This window comes from Cygnus olor, chromosome 7 (genome assembly GCF_009769625.2).
Source record: "Cygnus olor isolate bCygOlo1 chromosome 7, bCygOlo1.pri.v2, whole genome shotgun sequence".
Taxonomy (NCBI): Eukaryota; Metazoa; Chordata; class Aves; order Anseriformes; family Anatidae; genus Cygnus; species Cygnus olor.
Genome location: NC_049175.1, coordinates 20,605,361 through 20,624,538, shown reverse-complemented (window position 1 = coordinate 20,624,538; position 19,178 = coordinate 20,605,361). Strand labels below are relative to the sequence as shown.

General features: G+C 40.7%; 1 protein-coding gene across 3 annotated transcripts in view; it reads right to left on the bottom strand.

Annotated features, from left to right (window-relative positions):
- The window catches only part of PCGF5 (polycomb group ring finger 5), a 61,293-nt gene extending 43,153 nt beyond the window's left edge, over positions 1 to 18,140 (bottom strand). For 2 of the 3 annotated variants that reach the window (XM_040563565.1, XM_040563569.1), the window contains exon 1: positions 18,034 to 18,140. The gene's annotated coding sequence lies outside the window, so the exon portion shown is untranslated. Of the gene's footprint in view, positions 1 to 2,898; positions 2,980 to 18,033 lie in introns of those variants that run through there. The other variant, XM_040563567.1, reaches the window with a different exon arrangement.
- Between the last annotated feature and the right edge of the window lie 1,038 nt (positions 18,141 to 19,178).

Here is a 19,178-nt window from a genome sequence, read left to right as displayed (position 1 = left end):
TTAGAAAGAGAGATTCTCATCTCCTCTTCAAAAAGCCGTTATTTAGCATTATGCATGCAAAAAGCCTCACTGCATTCTCCTGCAGAAGTATCTATACTTAAATAGCAAGAGAACTATATCTATATTTCGTATAAACTATGCTGACGATATCATACAATATCTGACCCTTCTAAGTTACTACAACCTGTTTACACTTTGCTCAGTTTTTTAGATGTGACTGTTCAGCGCTGTGGTAAGTTTAGATTCTGTAGGCCTAAAGCTAGAAGTTTTCACCTTTCTATTTGCATAGCAAATCTCACTCCTAATCTAATATCCTTGGTGGGCTTTTATGAAGAAAACACATAATACTCTTAAAATGATCTGCCTTTATCACGAATACATAGATGGGAATATGAATTTTTGACAAGGTAGCAGGCTTATGAGAACTTGTTGATACATATAACACATATCCTGCTCCTATCATCATCATGCTGTCTATTTAATAATTCCCATTTAAATACAAGACCTTAGTTGCCACAGCTCAGTAGGAATAATACTAAGGAGATTTACATTTTCCTGCTGAGAAATCTGGAATGCTGTCTCGTGTTTTATCCTTGTGTCTTTTAAACTTGTCAGAAATGCTACTGCCATCACAGCCCTCCATCAGTCAGGAACTAAAATATGTATGGTTGGGGTATGCCTTCTACTAAGCAGCAACTTACCAAAATTGTGAGAGAAATCATTGTTACAAAATACATCAAAAAGAGGTACCTTCAAACAGAGACAGCCAATTTACACTTTTATCCAGTATGTTTTAAATCTGTTCTACAAATTTATTCATTGCACCTGTTGCTCTCCTCATTTGTACAAGAGAAACAATTCCTCCTCGCCCCCACCCCATTTTTAATATCAGTGAATAATAAATAAAGGCAAGAACAGTTGAAAACCCTCAAGGTGAAGTATCAAAACCACTACCTAATAAATAGGATAAACTAATGAATTTTAGTACAAAGAGACTCAGTAAGATTTCCGAAGACTACAATTTTGGGTACAATTAATGGGAAGTTTAATGACAAAGAGCGTTATAAAGAAGATAAATTGAAAGTGTATTGTTTTGCACTAGATAAATTACACATGGTCACTTATTTTAATGAAAGAAATCAGCAGCTCCATAGTTTGTTGAGTCTAGAACCACCTGTCCAAACTTTTGGAAACACCGTTTTTACTTGACAACAAGGGCAACATTATTAAATTTTAGAATAAGCATCCCTACATGACCTCTCAATGACACTACTGTTCAAACCACTGGCACTGATGGAAACAGGACCCAATTTAAATGCTATTTAGTGCCCGAAGAATAATAAACTTGTGACCACTTACAAGAATACTGTAAGTAGTTTATATTGTACAGGCAGAAAATGATGAAGGTCCCACCTACTTCTTTCGCAAGTGTCTCTTCTGCAAAGCCACAAAACTTGGTAACAATAACCAGACAGGACACAAATATTGACAGTAAGGAGTGAAAGGTAACTGCTATTCCACCACATTGTTCTCCCTCTGTTTATGGCTTTCATCCTACAAAGTGCCTGAAGAGCCGGTGACATGATTAAGGGATTGGATCCCCTTCTGTCATATGAGGAGGGGCTGAGAGAACTGAGATTGGTTAGCCTTGCTCAGGGGGAATCTCATCGATGTGTATAAATGAGGGGAGAAGTAAATAAGACGGAGCAAGAGACTTCTCAGTATTGTCCAGTGACAGAACAGGAGGAAGTGGGCACAAACTGAAACATGGGAGATCCCACTTAAACCTAAACCTTTTTTTTTTTTTCCCCCACTGTGAGGGTGGACAAACACTGGAATCATTTGCCCACTGAGGCTGTGGAGTCTCCACCCTTGGAGATTTTCAAAACATGACTGACAAGGCCCTGAGGAACCAGGTGCAGCTGTCCCTGCTTTGAACAGAGGGGAAGGGCCAGACATATTCCTGAGGTCCCTCCAAGCTGTCTGTGATTCTGCGAGCTATTCTGGCCTTGAGATTGCAGAACAATTTATGCTTACAGATAAGTATGTGTTTCTGTGCAGCCACCATAGATTCTGAAGCTTATTCCACCTCTGAGGTTATGAAAATACTTATTTTTGGGGTAGAATTTTCAAATATTTGGTTAAAACAAAATTCTGAATATAGAACTCTCCTAATGCCCCTAAAATAAAAACTGCAGGCATTCCTGACTTCCACAATTAATGAACAGAACATCTATGTCTACATCTACATGTAGATGCTTCTTGTTATGTTTTACATTGAGCTGTCAGGACATCATTTTACCAGGCAATTCATTCTGAAAATATTCAATAATAAACTGACATTTGCAGATGGTACAGGAGAATTTTACTTCAGAAGAACCTATACCTTGATGACGATCATCAAGGGCAAAACCAAGGTATTAGTATTCAACACACAAAATGTAGCTGTCTGTGTCCTGTTCATCTTGACAAACACTTAAAACAATTTGCAGATAAAAATTATGTTAAAACACAGTTGAGGCTAAAAGTACCAACTAATTAATTTACAGTAAAATATCCAATAATGGATGTGGCAATGAGCTCAGAAATCAATCATTCTAAACACAGTAGAGTTTATCCCAGACTCCAAACGTAAAGAAATCTGTACATTTGTTAAAGGCAGGAATGCTCTATCAGTGTATTTGTAAACAAGCTTACCAATGGTATCAGTTCAGCAATAGTCATGTACTCATTATAGGCTACTTAATGCAATCCAGGACCAGAGACACTTAAAAGCATTTGGAAGTATCAGCTGTTCCCTGAGAAGTAACATCAGAAAACAAGTAACTAGGAACAGCCCTGCTGCCAATAGCAGGCTTATTGCAATTCACAGCCCCGCCGACCTCTTTGCGTGCCTACCTTCTAAGCTAAAGTGGAGCAAAAACTTTTTTTTTGCACTCCCCAAATACTTGTAGGTGGTGAGTGTCTGCTACAGACCACCTGATGAGGAAGAAAAAAAGTAGATGAGGTCCATGATATGTCTAGAAACTTTAAATTATTAAACACCCACTGAATATGCTAAACAATTTAAGGGCAGATTTACCATTAGAATAAGCTCCCTAGAACAGTGCGTACCAGTAAAAGTACATAGTCCTTATAAAAAAGCTGATCGAAATAAAACAAATGTTGGGAAGGAAAAAGCAGATCTACTTGTTGATCTATCTAGCTCCAGTAACTATGGAAGTGAACACAAGGAACATCCATGAGCACAACCTACTCACACAAGGATCCAGAACAAGCTGGGCACCATTCACTGTAATACCTGACGCTATTTTTAATGCAATTTAACAAACCTGTCTCAATTACACGTGGTACCAATATATCCATTCAGCAAATATTCCTTCAGTTGCAGTGGAAACTTATGCTTTGAGTCTGTCTGTTCTAAGGAGCCTGCAATTTAGACTGTATGAAGAAAAGGATGCCTTTTTGAGCCTGTTTTACACAAAGAGCAAAATACTTCTGTGGTTTCCTAAGAAATTTCTGATGTCAGCCACACAGTCAGACATGACTGCCTAGGAATTAAACTTCCAACTCTCAAATTCCAATACAATGTGTTAATCACAACACCATTCTTCTTCTGAACGTTCATTTGACATGGATTTAAACCAGGCACCTGATCTCTGAGGTGAGAAATTTTATTTTGCATAAAAGAGTCATATTGAACACTAAACCTACACATTGCCTCATATTGCTATTGATACTACTAAATCCTGAAAATAATCAAGATATCTGCTGTTACTTTTAGAACAGTACCACTAAGGAATTAAAAGCTGTCTCAATTTTTTTAATTTTTTTTTCAGTATGTGGAGACAAGTACGTAATTTTTTACAAGGTAAAATAGTTGAAGATAAAAAGCTGGGAATTTCATACCTTATCCAGTACCTTATCCAGTTTGTGCATTCATATATATAATTTTATACACTTGCAAAATGGAAATGAAACAGAACATTGTGCTTTGATTGCATTTTTGCATTCAGTTTTAAGCAAGAGTAATGACCACTTAAGATGACAAAGAATCAGACCCATCAACTCATCTTTTTATTCTTATTAACAAACATCTCATGAATGTGAATATTGCTATTTACACAGCCTAATCCCACACAGTGCCTCCATGACTTCCTGAAACAAGTTACTCTTATGTCTCTATGATGTAATTAAATGTACTTTTACCACTGCTGTGATGAAGAAGTTGTTGGGTAATACACATCAAGTACTGACAGACTGCTTTACAGCTACACATTCATTATTAAAAAGGAAATAAAAATGCACAGTTAGGCTCATTTCCAAAGCAGCAGTTAAAATAAATAATAGCTGAAGCAGAAATACTGTCTCACTTTATATATGTAATTAACTGAAAATACTTTTGGTGCCAAATAGAAGAATGCTATTACAGATTCAAGCATACACACTTATTATACTCTGCAGCTAGGCTTAAACATAACATCTTCATCGTTGCACTCTATGCAGTATGGTTAGGAGTATACTTGTAAACTGGAGTTGGCCTGATCTTACGCCACACATGCACAAGTATCACAATCTCTCAACAATTAGGAGGGAAGATGTCAAGTAAAGGATACCACCAGTGTCCACAGTGCATTGATAACTCTGGGCAGACGAAGCATCACTCCTTCTAACTACTATAAGAATGCCAAAGTGAGAAAATTCCAACACTACATGATCTAATAAAAATGTGCTGGAAGCATGTGGACACTACTAAGAACTGCAGTGATCCTCTGGTCTACGGCTCTATTAAACCTCTTGATCTTGAAGCCAAAAAGATTGCATTTTAATCCCCTGAATGTCACGTTATTTTGAGTGTATGGTTAGGTTGTGATGACCACTGCACATGCAGAAAATATTCATATAAAACACCACATTTCCATTCTTTTTTCTAGTTCCTGCCTTGCACCCTCCAAGAATGGGATGGTTACATATTGTAAATACCTCCTACTCTGTCTTCTTCAATATTTCAGTACTTTATAAGCATCCACATGAACTCTTTACTTCACGATGGAGTCAGTGATTCATTTCACTAATGACGTGAGCAGAGATGAGGAAAGAATAAGGTTTTCATGCAAGATTCAAAGACTGTTATGGAAACTGCTCACATGAGGAATGCTAGACTGCTTACATCTACAGCTTCTACGTCAACAAAAATAACAGGCACCTTTTTGCTCTATTCCCAAAACAGCACTGTTAGTAAACCTGTAAAACTCTTAGGAGATTCCAGCAAAAAAATCAGTTTCACTAGAGACAACTGCCAAATATGATCCTTCAGATCTCATTTCTGTATGATAGGAATACATTATGTTAGACACAAGTAGGTGGAAACATAAGCCATTTAGGCAAAACATCTAAGAGACTCCTGCACAAGAAAATAAACAATCTATTTTGAAAAAGTTGAGCATAAAATACTTTTCCAGTTATCATGCAATGCACACTACATACACAGTTTGTTTTCTACAGAAAAAGGAATGAAGTAGAACACTTACTGATCTAAGTACAAATGTGTGTCCAAGACAAACCTAAGTCCTTATTTTTTTTAATTAATTCAAGTCTTGAGTAACTTCAGTGGGACAAACTGCTTAAAATATGTTCAAAAGAATTCAGCCACAGGTTCACAATAATCTTTAAAATGTTTAATACTGTTTCATCATTACCTCTGTCATTTTAAATATTAACGGAAGATGCAGTGTTTGAATTCCTGCATCAGATAATTGTAGCTTTTTTTGAAAAACATGTCTTGAGAATAAGACAGCTGTTTACAGAGTTTTTTAACCTAAAAATGACTACCATCATTTATTTACACCTTTGCTTTCCAGAAAAATACTTTGAATTTCTTCTTGTTTATAATTTCATTGTAAGTTGCTTGTTAACCAATTTCATATTTGACATTATATAGCAACATAAAACCCAAGATCTGGTGTAGGACACACGTGATGTAATTAGTACTGTGGTGATCCTCAGCAAGATGAATATACCATTTACAAACACCACGTACTAAAGATGAAACAAAACCCAAGGCAGAACATTTGTTTACTGCATCAATCATAAAGCTCCGTTTACATTACCGGATATTCCTAATGTCCTCACACCTAGCACCAGAAGGCTGTAGTACATCAAAGGCAAGAAAAATCCCCAAACATAGCAGTAGGCTTTTATACAGAAAATATATATATAAAATAGAAATCAAAATTTAAGGGCCATAAATTAGAAATTGTCACAAGCAATTCTCTCCATTGTTGACTGACTTCTTGGGGGACTGGAATCTGTGGCTTTTGACTCTTGAAATAAACACTGCGTTACTGTGTCACACACTCGAAATACTATGCACATTGTCCTTTTTAGTTTAAAAACAAAAACAAAAACAAACAAACAAACAAAAAAAAGCAAAGAAAAAACCCCTCTGGAAGGTTGAATTCAGAATACTCAGTTTGGACATGAATTGCGCAAACCACTAAATCACATCTGTATGCCTCACCAAAGCCAATGATTTCCTAACAAGTGCTTGTACATGAAGATAAGCAGGTAGGCAGAAAGCTATCTTCTTCACTAAGTAACAAGACTGCAAGCACTGCTCTAACTTTCCAGTTTCTGGGTAGAACAAGGGTATGTTGACAGTAACTGAAGTGTACTGCAGAGCAAGTGTAATCCACTTCTTGTTGCAAGCTAACCATCTCTTATAGGGAATTAAAGATTACACCTGGAGGCAATGCTGTTCCTTGTACTAAAGCCTGAAAGATAGGAATCCTGACTTCTTAGGATTCCCAAGCATCTATTACTTCTACTTACTTCCAACCCAAACCATTCTATGATTATTTGCAAAATAAATAAGAGACATTCGCTCAAGTCTGTCTCTCTTCTTTCAGAAAGAACTCTTATGGAAAGCTTGGACCATTCCGCACCCTAGCTAGTTTGCTTTTATCAGTTGTTAAAACAACACATCTTTTATATGTTTATTTTCAATGAGCATAAAAATATAAATGGAGAAGGGTTTAATACAGAACAAATGGGGAACAGTATTTTTACAGAAAACCATAATGCTGAGCACTTATCTAACCTACACTGAGACCAACATGTTATGCAAATGCAACACATAGCTCTCCCTTGTATCCAAAGGCTATCTTTTGCTGGGCTACAGGGGTATATGTTGCTTTACTTTCCATATGCTTTTTGAATACTGCACACCATAAAGGAAGATAAAAGGTCATTTAAATTTTCAACATCCAAGCGTTACAGGGGACCGTGTTATACCCTTATAAATTACTGACAAATTACACTAGATATACTATTCTTGAAAATGTCTCATCTGTCCAAAAAAAATCATGCAAGTGGCAAAAAGAATCTAGTACTAGAAAGTTGTTCCATCTTTGTAGACAATTTTCATACGTAAAATTGTTCTTACCTATAAGATGCTTCAACCTTTAGTTAAAGCATGAAATAGGATGTGGATACCGTATACAGAAGAGTAGGAACTATGCTAGTCTAAACCCATTTAAACTTAGTTTTTCTAGTAAGAAGTAATCATTGCCTGGCCAGCACAGACTCAGTGGAACTATGTTACATGCTATACTCCATATTCAGTGAGGTCTGCCTTTCAGAGCAGGGACCTGAATTCCAAGGAAAATATTTAGAATTTCATACCAGAACTTGTACTCTAGATTCTGCTCCACAACCCTTCTGTGACTTTAGTTTACTCAAGTTTCTTCTTATTCTGAAATGTATCTTCTACCTGGAGTTTTGGTTGGTTCCTTGCATTTGTGAGACAAGCAGGTACATTAAAAAAAAAAAGAAAAAGAAATAAAAAATAAAACCTTGAATATGCTAACTCAGAAATAGAAGTCTTACAAAGAAAAGCGCAAGTTTAAAACTTAAAAAAGCAAAAGATGGTAAACATACATTTACACAGACAGCAATTCCAGCTCCCCAGATTTAAAATATTTATCATTTACTTGCTTACAGGAAAATACCTTTGAAAAAGACTCTTAGTCATTAAGCCCAGTGGCCTCTGGCGCAAACAATTACAAAGTACTCATTGCAATGCAGTTCATTCCTGCAGGGACCTCCTAACTATGAAGGTACTTCAAATTGGTATTCTGCAAAGATCTGATCTACTGCCTTTCTCCTAGAGAAGGAGAACAGCCTAACCATCTCCTCCTGCATCTGTGCATGGTCCAGAGGAAAGCACAAGCTGCTAAAGCAACTATTCTGTAACAGAGATTTCTCTCTACATTAGTAGCACTCAAAAACGTCTTTGGGCTCCTGCTCTGCTCTGTTTCTGGCTATACTAGACTGATTAATTTTGGTACATGGTAGAAAAAGAACAGCAACTGTGCATTCAGCAGTTGGATTTCCTTGCACTATTCAGCTATATAGCTTGTAAGGAATCACTGCATCCGTGTATTTGGTATAGCTCCAGGGAATGATGCATGCAGAGCTGGTGACTTCCAAGTGAGTGTTGCTCATGTTAACATCATAAAATGAGCAATGATGGAGTATCAGGCTTTTTAGCCACTACTTAAAACCTGTGCAGCCCACAACATAAATAGAAGTGAGTGATTAAAAGAAAAGTTACTATAGTTTAGCAGGTAAACTAACACGGGAAGCAATTTAACAGTTCCTGTAACACTCCTGTCAAATATTTGAATACTCGCAATCATTAATGCCAATATTTTATCACTCACTTTTAGAGCAGTACTGCACTAAGCAGTCTGACCTAGCTTGAATTACCAAATGCTCCTGCAGCACAGGCTCCTGAGACATTCCTCTGTTCAGGATGCTCAGCAATGTTTATGCTTTTCTTAATGGTAGGAAAGCACAGGAATCAACTGCCACCTGTCACCTGCAAGGAATGTTTACGCTTATCTCTGTGAACAAGGCAAGTCTCAGCCACTCCAGTAAGCAAGTCCATCCCACTTCTTGAGGGACAACAGGAAGGCCCTGCATCGTCCAGCTTTCAGCATCGTGGATTTTTATCACACGGTTACATTATTAGTTCTTTCCTCCAATCTGCCTGTCTCTTCCCACAAATACCACGTTCAGAACTCATCCATGAGATCCCTGTCACAGCTTTAGAAGCAACGGTTAGTTTCTCCTGATAAAGTACTGTGCATGAATCTCGTTTGTTTTATTGACAAGGAAGCCTGAAAGCTGGCTCCCCTGGCAGCTGGACAAGGCCGTGTGGTGCGGTAAGCTGAGGGAAGGCCTGTGCGGGCGTTACCATGGCACTGAGCCACCGCACGGGCACTCACTCGGCCTGGGCACCGTGCTGACCGCCGGCAGGTAGCTGCCCCGTGGCTTCAAGCTCAGACAGCAGGAGCTTACAGCTGCTTAAAATCACATGGATGTGCCCTAACGCACAGGTAGTTGAAGGAATAAAATAGTACCTTTGTACCTCCAAACAGCACACCCAAGTTCTTTACAGAAACATATACCTGCATGACTAGCACCTCTCCCTGAACCCAATTTGTCTGTTACACTCCTTTGTCTAAACAGACAACCTTTAGGTAAAACCAATCTTTCAAACTGTAATTATTCATTCCTCACACACTTTACACCTGTGCTAAGATGCTGTGGAGAAATCCTTTAAAGAACAGAATTTATGAGTATTATAATGGATGAATTATGGTCACACTAATAGCCTAAACTATGAAACGTCCTAATATTTTAGTCCTTCAGCCTTAAAATAGTTACATTAGAACTCTCTCATTTTTCCACCTAACACCCTGCCGTACCCAAAATACAGAAATTCTGCTGTTAAATTGGTATGGTTTCAGCAATTCTGGGCTAGGTCTTCGCAAGTATTCTTTATATGCCAGAGGTGCCTGAGAGCCCCCGTATAGGACAGGTAGATGGGGGTGGTGGGGAGGGTTCTCCGCCACCAGGGAAGAAGTCGGAGGTGCGGAGTCTGTCTGCACCTAGGGGTCCAGACTCAGAGATCACCTAACTTGCTCCAGCAGTTCACGTCCCTCTGACCCAAACCCATTTCCAGTGCAGCAATTTAGTAAGTATCCAAGCATCCAAGAAAGGAAGCCCAGAGATTACCTTAGTGAAATATGGAAGAACTGCTTTCACAATATATACTGCTCTATTTATGCAGTTCTTCCACCAATGTAAATACACACACATTACCAAGAACCCCAGATGCCGGAATGAATTCAGTGAGAATATTTTTCATCAGAAAATTCCACCTCTCACTTCTCAGATCTCATCACACCAAGTCAAACCTGGAAACTAGGACTCACAGACCTTCCAGATAGCAACAATTACAGACTCAGTGGAGATACTGCCCACAGAGCACGATGACACTTTTCCCATATTTCGCCTCCAGCTAGAGCCTTCTGTGTTCTTATAGTAACAACCTCTACATTCTTTCTGTCCATGATGGAGAACTACCTCATGATTTCTCCCCCTACTTCCCTTTGTTTTATAGGCGATAACCATACTTTTCCTTCAAATTGTCTGTTTGATTGGCATAATTACAATAAACTCAAAGCAACTATTTCCAACTTGTCCTAAATCTGCAATTACCTGAATAGCGGAGCTGATCTGTTGGACAGTTATACCAAAAAAGGGATCCATCTGTAAGTTCATTTGTATTAGTTTCTTGCTAGGTAAGTTAAACTTGATCAGTCTGAGGGTTCAATGACTGCCAGGGCTCAATGTCCGAGATAGCATTTCCCTCTTTCAGTAGCAGTGACAGCAGACATCTGAAACTGCACCATTAGTTCAAAGTCTGCTGCTGTTGTTTCAGACCCAAAGGGCTTGTATGCCCAGTCATTTGTGTTTCCCTATTGTATTAGTTGATCTAGCAAGAGCTATTATAACTTGAGAAGCCAGGTGTTACAGAAAAGCTCCTCTATTATAAGTTTGTCACTGGTTTCCTCCAGCTTCACACTGAATTCACCAGAAAAGCTCCTCTGCAATAATGGAAATTTTGAATTGTAGACCAATCCCAAACACATTTATCTTCCAGATTTTCAGCAGTGAATACAAAGAAGTTACATATCAATAGTAGACTTTAAACACCTGCCTGTGTGAGGCACCAACTGTCACTGAGTGCTTTATTTAAAACAAATCCATTTGCATTCTGTGATTACTGTCCGCACAAAACAGTTGCAAATTTTGCTAAGTATGTGGAATGAAAGCATGAAAATTTACTTTATCTGCAATATATCAAAAGTGTTATGATAGAAAGCCGAAAAATATTGGTTTGATTAAGCAGCCCTTCAAAATCACTTTGTAAGCAGGGAAATTCTACAGCCAGAATCAACCAAGAGCACTTAGCCAAAATATCACTTATCACATACAAAGGATCTTTTGTCTCTGCAGCTACTACTCATGATTCTTCAGAAAAGTAAATAATGATTTTATAAAACCATGAAAGAAAGAAACATCTTTAACTTCATTCAATCCACACATCGGCTATTTAAGAGATGATCTTCCATCTGAAAAAAAGAACTGTGTTTTCAGTATAAAATTAATTTATTAATTAACAAATTAGTTTCTTATATATTCTATTCTTCTTCTTGAGGGAAGAGATAAATATAATTGCACTTCCTTTAATTAGTGGTGATGGCTTCTCTAAAAATGACTCAAGACCTCAAGACTTTTTTTTCTTTTATCTCAAGATCAACTACTTTTTCTGTGGCAGAGAGAATTTATCTGTCAGATCTGATAAGTGGTAACTAGCACTGAAATCTGTCTTCAGAGTATTTAATGTTTGGATTCTATTATTGTAACATGCTTTGGTAGTACACAAAGATTCTAATAGATACAACACAATGCAAAAAGTCATCTGAAAAATTGTATTTAAGAAACTTAAATAAATAGATAATCCTGACACATTTTACATCCCAAAGTAAAGTGTTGATTTCTCTGAGGGGCTCTGAACACCTACTGTAAGAACCTAACAAACAACCCTTCAAATCCAAAGTAAATTAATCAGGTGATGGTATTTTACCAGTATCGTTAAAAAGAAGAACCAGAACTAGGAAGCACAATGGGAAGTCTCCTGCTATTGAAAGGAACTCCAGTGCCTCTACACAGAGCTTTACATAGAGCTTCATAAAATCACGAAATTAATAGCTTTTTATAGGTCATGTCATCAGTATTACATTGTATTACTATGCCAGCAACTGCTAAGGAGACTTAATGTTAATATTTGGAGAGCTTCTTTGAGTACTCAAACCTTGCTATTGATCAAGGCCAGTAAGTGCTATCACCATACTGACAAAGCTAAAACAGAAATTATGACCTTACAAATACTTTAAATCTTCAGGTACTTCCTTTCTGCATCACAAATTCACAAAGTGTGAAAAATGTAGTGATTAGGAGAAAGCCAAGAGTAAAAATTGAGACTGCTCCACAACAGCAGCTTTTTCATGTGTTAGGACGCTCAGTGAAAGCTACAAAACACGATAAAAGAGCTCTTACTTCCATGAATAAACCCCACGTTTAAATGAATGAAAGCAAAAATGAAATGTCTGTAGGCAGATGAAAATAAGAATTAATCCAAGTGTGCTCTCATACATTCACACTATCCATATGAGTGCATACTAAAATACATTGATTCCTTATATGATGATATAAACTTAAAGAAATGCAAATGTTAGTGCATATTAAAATGTTCCATTTTATAGTTCTAAAGAAAAATCTTGTATATTCTACTTCTGCACTGTCTCATAAAAAGTCATAAATTCATCTCTATGACCATGTATCTACCAGTTCACAGCTGTTGCAAACTCAGTTGGTTATTTTTTTGTTTGGCTGGTGAAATGGAATCCATTAGTACTGACAAACTGCTACACAACAATTACACTAGTTCTAAAAAAGTAATCTATGAACAGTAACACTTTCAAGGACCACTGTAAAGAGAAATTAATATAAATGTACCAGGTAACCCTACATTGTAAATCCATATATTCCCTATACTGTGATACAGGGCCAATGTGAAATCACCCTTGTAATTACAAGTTGAAGATAAATTGCTTCCCTGTCATCAACTTATAACCATACCACTTGGTTCCTCATGGAAACAGTCAGTTGCAGCAACTTCATCTGTCTATACTCAGTGCAAGCAGTCTCTAACTCCACATCTTTGTGAAGGAAGGCTCAGATATGAAAAGAAGTGTGTGATTCCAAGCTTGCAGCTCAACTAACTTCTACTCAGGGCACCGCAAGGTATTTTGGCTACACTGGAACATCGCAAATCATATTTTTATTTTTATCTTTTAAGAAGGACTAGAAGAAACCATGAAAATATTGTGTAAGTAAATTACAACCAATCTGTGCCTTGCAGAAGGTCATCACTAGGACTGTTTCCATATCCATCACATTTGAGAATTCCTGTGAGATTTTTCCTGCTGAACTACGTTAAAACAAAACTGAAGTCTTATTTTCCCTAGAGCTTAAGTTTGCTCTTGGTAGCATTCATGGGCTCCCTCAGAGGAGCTTCAAAACAGTCACAAAAAAAGTGAATTTAGATTTGTTATGCTCCTTCATTCATACTGTTGTCTATTTAAAGTTGTATTTTACTTATAGTGGTGGTTTTCAGACAAATGTCCTATTCAAACTGCAAAACAGTTGTTTGGGTTTTTAGTTGGACTAGGACACTGGAACACACTAAAGATTTAAGCAAAAACATCTCAGATGGAAGCTATTGTTTATTACTTATTTCCATAGAGACTGGAAGCCAAATCAACCAAGATACCAAAGTGCTGCAAAAGTTACAAACAGCACCAGTGACAAAGTGTTCCCCAAGAGCTCACAGGAGAAAAACTAAGATGTAACAGGTGAGCTAAACAAATGTGCAGGGTGGGGTTGCGAAGATGGAAGTAAGAAAAAGGATGTAAGAAATTCTACGTCAACTACAAACTATGACCCTCCCTGCTGGTATCAGATTTTACTCACTGATTCAGCTGTCTGCTATCCATATGCACAGAGCCATAGATTTTTCTAAGGAAGTCGATAATTGCCAGAAAGTTGCCAGAAACAATGCATCTTTGTCAAAAAATAATTTTGTAAAGCTGCCATCAATAATATGCATAGAATGAATCATACCAATGAATCAGGAAAAAAATAGTTTCACCATTTAGGTCCCAACACTATTTCCTGATATATCTACATTAGAGATTAACTGTGTAGAAAGTGTTCGTTTTGATAAGAATTTGGTTTGAGTTGAAGCGGTGTGACTGCGAAGTGGTGTTCCTCCCTGTGGAAGAACCCGTACTGAAGCTGTGCACAAGGGCAAAAGGCACCCCATTTGCAGCATTAGAGTTGTGTTTGTATACGTATACACATACACACACAAATGTATACACCAAAACATGGTTCTTCAGCAGTCTCTGCCCAATGCCCATGTACACTCTGTAAACCAAATAATTAGTGCAAACTCAACTGCCAGTGAAAATTAAGTGTAGAAAAGCAGTTCTTGAACCCTAACAGACTGCAACAAACTGAAGCCCAGTGAAGCCTCCCTCTCAGGGCTGAAGCAGTCAGTAAAATAAAGGTATCATAAGGAAGTGAAGATCCTCCCAGTAACTTTTACTGTCATCTTTAACCTCTTCTGAGAAAGAAAGTCTTCTTTTCCTTATTAGGTCTCTCGTGAAAATAGGATTCTTACTAACATTATGGCAAATTAGCGGGCTATTTTTGTATTTTATTTCATCCAAACCTAAAACCATACAAAATAATGACAAACAAAGGAAGAAGATTCTTCCACAACAGAAAATAAATGACTGATGACCAGTAGCAAATGAACAGTTTGGCCAGATGTTAGGAAAGCTGCTGAGACAAAGATGAATTCAGCTATTAATAATGGGGTAAATGGTTTCAGCTTTAGGTAGCCTGTCAAATTTAGTTGCTTCACAAGTAAGAACTAATAGTGACAGCTGTTGAGACCATAGTGGTCAAGTAACACTGTGTCTTTCATTCCAGAAGTGTCCTGCATTTGGCAACAGACAGTTTTTGTTTTATAAACAACAACAATTATTTTATAAACAACAAAACTAAGACAGAGAAGGTAACGGCACACACGCAGCTAGCCGCGCACACTCTTGCCATTGCACGGTGGAGCTTGCTGCCTGCGCTGCACCTGCTCTGCTCATTGAGGGTTTCAGTCTCAAAGTCTGTCAAGCTGGTACTTTCCATAACACTACATTTACTGGAAAAAACGTTAACGTGAAAAACGCAGCAATCAGGGAAATAAGCATCCCTCTAGGAAATATCTAAGGTACTATTTACCAACATTCAAGAATAGACTGGCTACAAGTCTAATAACAAAAGTGATAAAAAGAGACACAACTTGTTGTAGTGTCAACTTTTTTAACTTAAAAATTTTCTTAATATTTTAGAATCCTACTTCAGACTATTAATAGAAATTAACTATCTTATTTAACTTTTCTTTACACAAAACTGCAACAATTTTAACTGAGGATTTAGGGACCAAATGACTGCCAGGCTGATGTATACTTGGTACAAAGTTTTCAATGAAGAAGTTGAAGAAACGATTCTTTTTCAGCACCACCAATATTTCTTTCCACACCAGTAGTTCAAAACTTTGCTTGAGACTGCTGCATCTGTCTAGAAAGAGTTTTTAAAGCAAAAACTGTGAAGAGGAAAGCATCTAATTTATTTTCTTTCTGTTGGGATGTTAACCATCCATTTCCAGCTGAGATAGCTAGAAGAAGGACTTGCAAAGGTGCTGTCGGCACCAGTCTTTCATTGCACAGAATCTGCAAAGCAGCTGATACCATGACCTATTTTTTGAGCAAAGTACTATTCATTTCAAATAAACATTATAACATCACCCCATTTTTATTTACAAAAGGGCATAAGACTATATTTATTCACAAATTAACCATACTAAGAACAAAGCTTATGTATCCCAACATAACAAAAGCCAGCATACAAAGTTCAGACACTCCACTTTTATCTGCATTGCCCTCCGCAGTTCTCCAAGTTGTGCTGCATGTCCTACAGTAAGCTGCTTATCAATCCTAAAAATGGCGCTGCGCAGAAGCAACCTTAAACCAATCCGTTTTATCTCACTTCATTTTGCACATTCTGCAGGCTTAAAAGTGAACTCTAGCATTTTTCACTTTTACTTTCAAGCCCAGGGTGCATAGAAAGCAGGGGAAAAAGGCTGAAGCAGAGTGGTGAGTCCACTTACAGCGTTACTTACTGTACTACTTTCAACTGAGGTCTATTTGTAGGCACGTATAATGCTATACATAGTGTATGCTTCTATCTTCTTTTTAAGGAAATTAACTAAGAAAGGATGGGTGCTGTCTGACTATTGATTTAAATGCACATAAGAAATGGTATTTGTTGCTGTTTGTCGGCTTTACCACCCAATATACCTAAGAGGATCTGTTCAGAGAACTGTTCAGCCACAATCAGGATTAACTTGGTTAACTTCAGAATCTTCTGACCGTGAGGCGTTCAGAGCCACACAATGAACGCTGAAGTAATACATAAACAAACACCAGAATCAATCCTTTCCGTGACTGATTTATTTCTCCATTTCTGTCTGGAGAACGGCTAGAGGTACGATAACACAGGCAGCTAGATAAAGGATACCCGATGCCAAAGGCGACAGAATGGTTTACCAGTAAGAGGCGCAAAGATCTTCACATACTTTTACATTGTAAAACTGAGTGCTTGTATTTGTACAGCACCACCTCCCCATCATAAACAGGGACTTCATTTCTAGGCACTGGCAGGTATACCAAGAAAAGAGGTATTCATCTTACAAAATTCAAAGTCCTGCCTCTGTACAGGGAGAGACAAACATGTCAAGAAAAAGTAGAAAATGGCACTCAACTCTGGAATCAAGTCAGAGTTGAAAGAAAAACTATACAGAGGACCCAGCCTTAATCCCATTTAAAACAGCAACAGGCAAGAGGATCGGGAGCAGAACTCTATCTAGGTACAACTCTAGCGTGTTTATTAAACAAACCGGTTTAATTTGTTTTCCAAATATGTATTTATGTATTTACTGCAGAGACTAACTATTTTTGCTTAACAAAACTAAGCAAAACAAATCCCATATTAAAAGGATCTGGGATCTGTCTCAGGTTTTGGGCTACGGACACGGTGCAGTACCATTCCTGTTTTGTATGTTTTGTTTAAATTTGATTTTAAATTAACACTTTGAAGGGCACAGTTACTTAAATCTCGTCATTAGCATCCTTCCTCTGAGGACGTGGAGAAAACGAAGGGTAGGAAGCCGATGCAGAAACAGGTTACCCCCGGACCGCCAAGAATGCAGCCGCTAAGAGCTGCAGAACTTCCACGGCCCTCGCAGTACCCCCAGACAGCCCGGGGGGCGTCGGGGCCCGCCTGTGCCCCAGGAGCCGAGGCCAACCCCTGGCCCCCAGCGCGCTCCTGTCCCCTGGCCGGCCGTGTGTGCGCGGCGAGATGATTCACTTGCTTTTATTCCACGGAACCGATGATTCACCCCATCCATCGCATCACGCTAACCGCGCACATGAAGGATGGGGCGGAGGGGGGGAGCAAAAAATCAAGTTCTTTAAACTTTGTTCTGCCGGAGCGTTTATTCGCGATGAGCACCGAGCCCGGCACCCCCCCCCCCCCCCCCCCCCAACACGTGTCGGGAGCTGCCGCCCCCTCGGGCGGGATGGGCGGCGCGGCGATGGGGACGAGCTCCCCGCCCGGCCCGGTACCTGCCGAGGGAAGGCAGGGCGGGCTCGTCCCTCGCCTCCCCACCGGCGCCTTATGTAACCGGCCGCCCCGCCGCCGTGCCAGCGGGATCCCGGCTGCCGCGGCTCGGCCGGCCGCTCCCGGAGCGCCCGTCACCGCCCGCCGGCCCCTCGGGCAGCGCCGAGCCCGCATCCCGCTCCCTCATTAGCGGCTAATTAACGAGGAAAAACTTCCTCGGCGGCCCCCGCCCCAGCGGCGGCGCCGGGAGCGGTGTCACGGCCGGCGGCCGGCCGCCCCCCGCCCGCAGCCGCGCCCCGGCGGGCCCCTTACCTTCCCCCTGCGGAGGCCGCGGCACCCACCCGCGGGCGCGGTGCGGGAGCGGGGAGCGGGCAGCGGGGTGCGTGCGGCGGCGCGGGCGGCGCCGGCTGGGCGGGCGGCCGGGGGGCGGGGAGGGCGGTTGAGGCGGTTGGGCGGCGGGAGCGCGCCTCGCCGGAGGGGGCGGCGGGGGGAGGCTGCGGGGCGGCGCGGGGAGCGGAGCGGAGCGGGGCTGAGGGGCGAGCTGGGGGCGGAGGGGGGTTTCCCGGGGCTTGTTTACGCCCCGCTCGGTGCACGCGCTGCGGTGATTGGACGCAAACTGGGGCACTGCCCCGGGCGGGAGCCGCCGGCACGGTCGTAACCGGGGGCGCTCGGCCGCCTGTGGAGCCCCCGGGGCGGACGAGCCACCCGTGCCCCGCCGCCGCACAGCACGGCGAGCGCACCGCCACCGACCACCCGCCCTCCCCTCTGCCCTCCTTCCCTCCCACCCTCCCTAGTCGCTGCCCGGTGCGGCGCTCTGCGCACGCGCGGCGCTCTGGCGGGGGCCCGCGAGGCGCATGCGCCCTGCGCAGCGGCCGCGCGCATGCTCGTGAGGGGGGCGGTGAGGCTGGTGCGGGGCCGCTGCCCGCTCCCGGCTGTCGCCGGACGGTGCTCCCCGCCCTTGGTAGAGGGCCGGGGGCTGTGAGGCTGGTTACCCGGGGAGGCTTTATCCCAACTTTGTCGTTTCTGCCGTGACTCGCTTTACCCTTGGGAATTTCCAGTGAAATAAGTGTGTTTAACCGAGGAATTAAGGAGAATGTAACAGAATTGTATAACATTACTCATGTGTTCATTAACTCGTTAAGCAGCTCCTTGTCATTAATCCCTTCCCGCTGTCAACAATAGCAATAAACTAATACCGACATATATGCCATGAAGGCTCTTTGCGGCAGGAATCCCCAATCTGCACTCCGTATGCACCACAGGAATTTCCCCGACTCACTTAAAAATGAGTAAGCTTCTCAATCAACTTTCCCTGAAACTTAATAATAAAGCGCACTCAGCTTCCTCGAGCTGGTAACAGAACCAACATCATTCTGAGTAACCTGCTTCGTGCTGCCTCCTGCGTGGGGTTTGGGCTCAGGGCTCTTGCTAAGGACCTGCTCCCCACAAACCAGTGG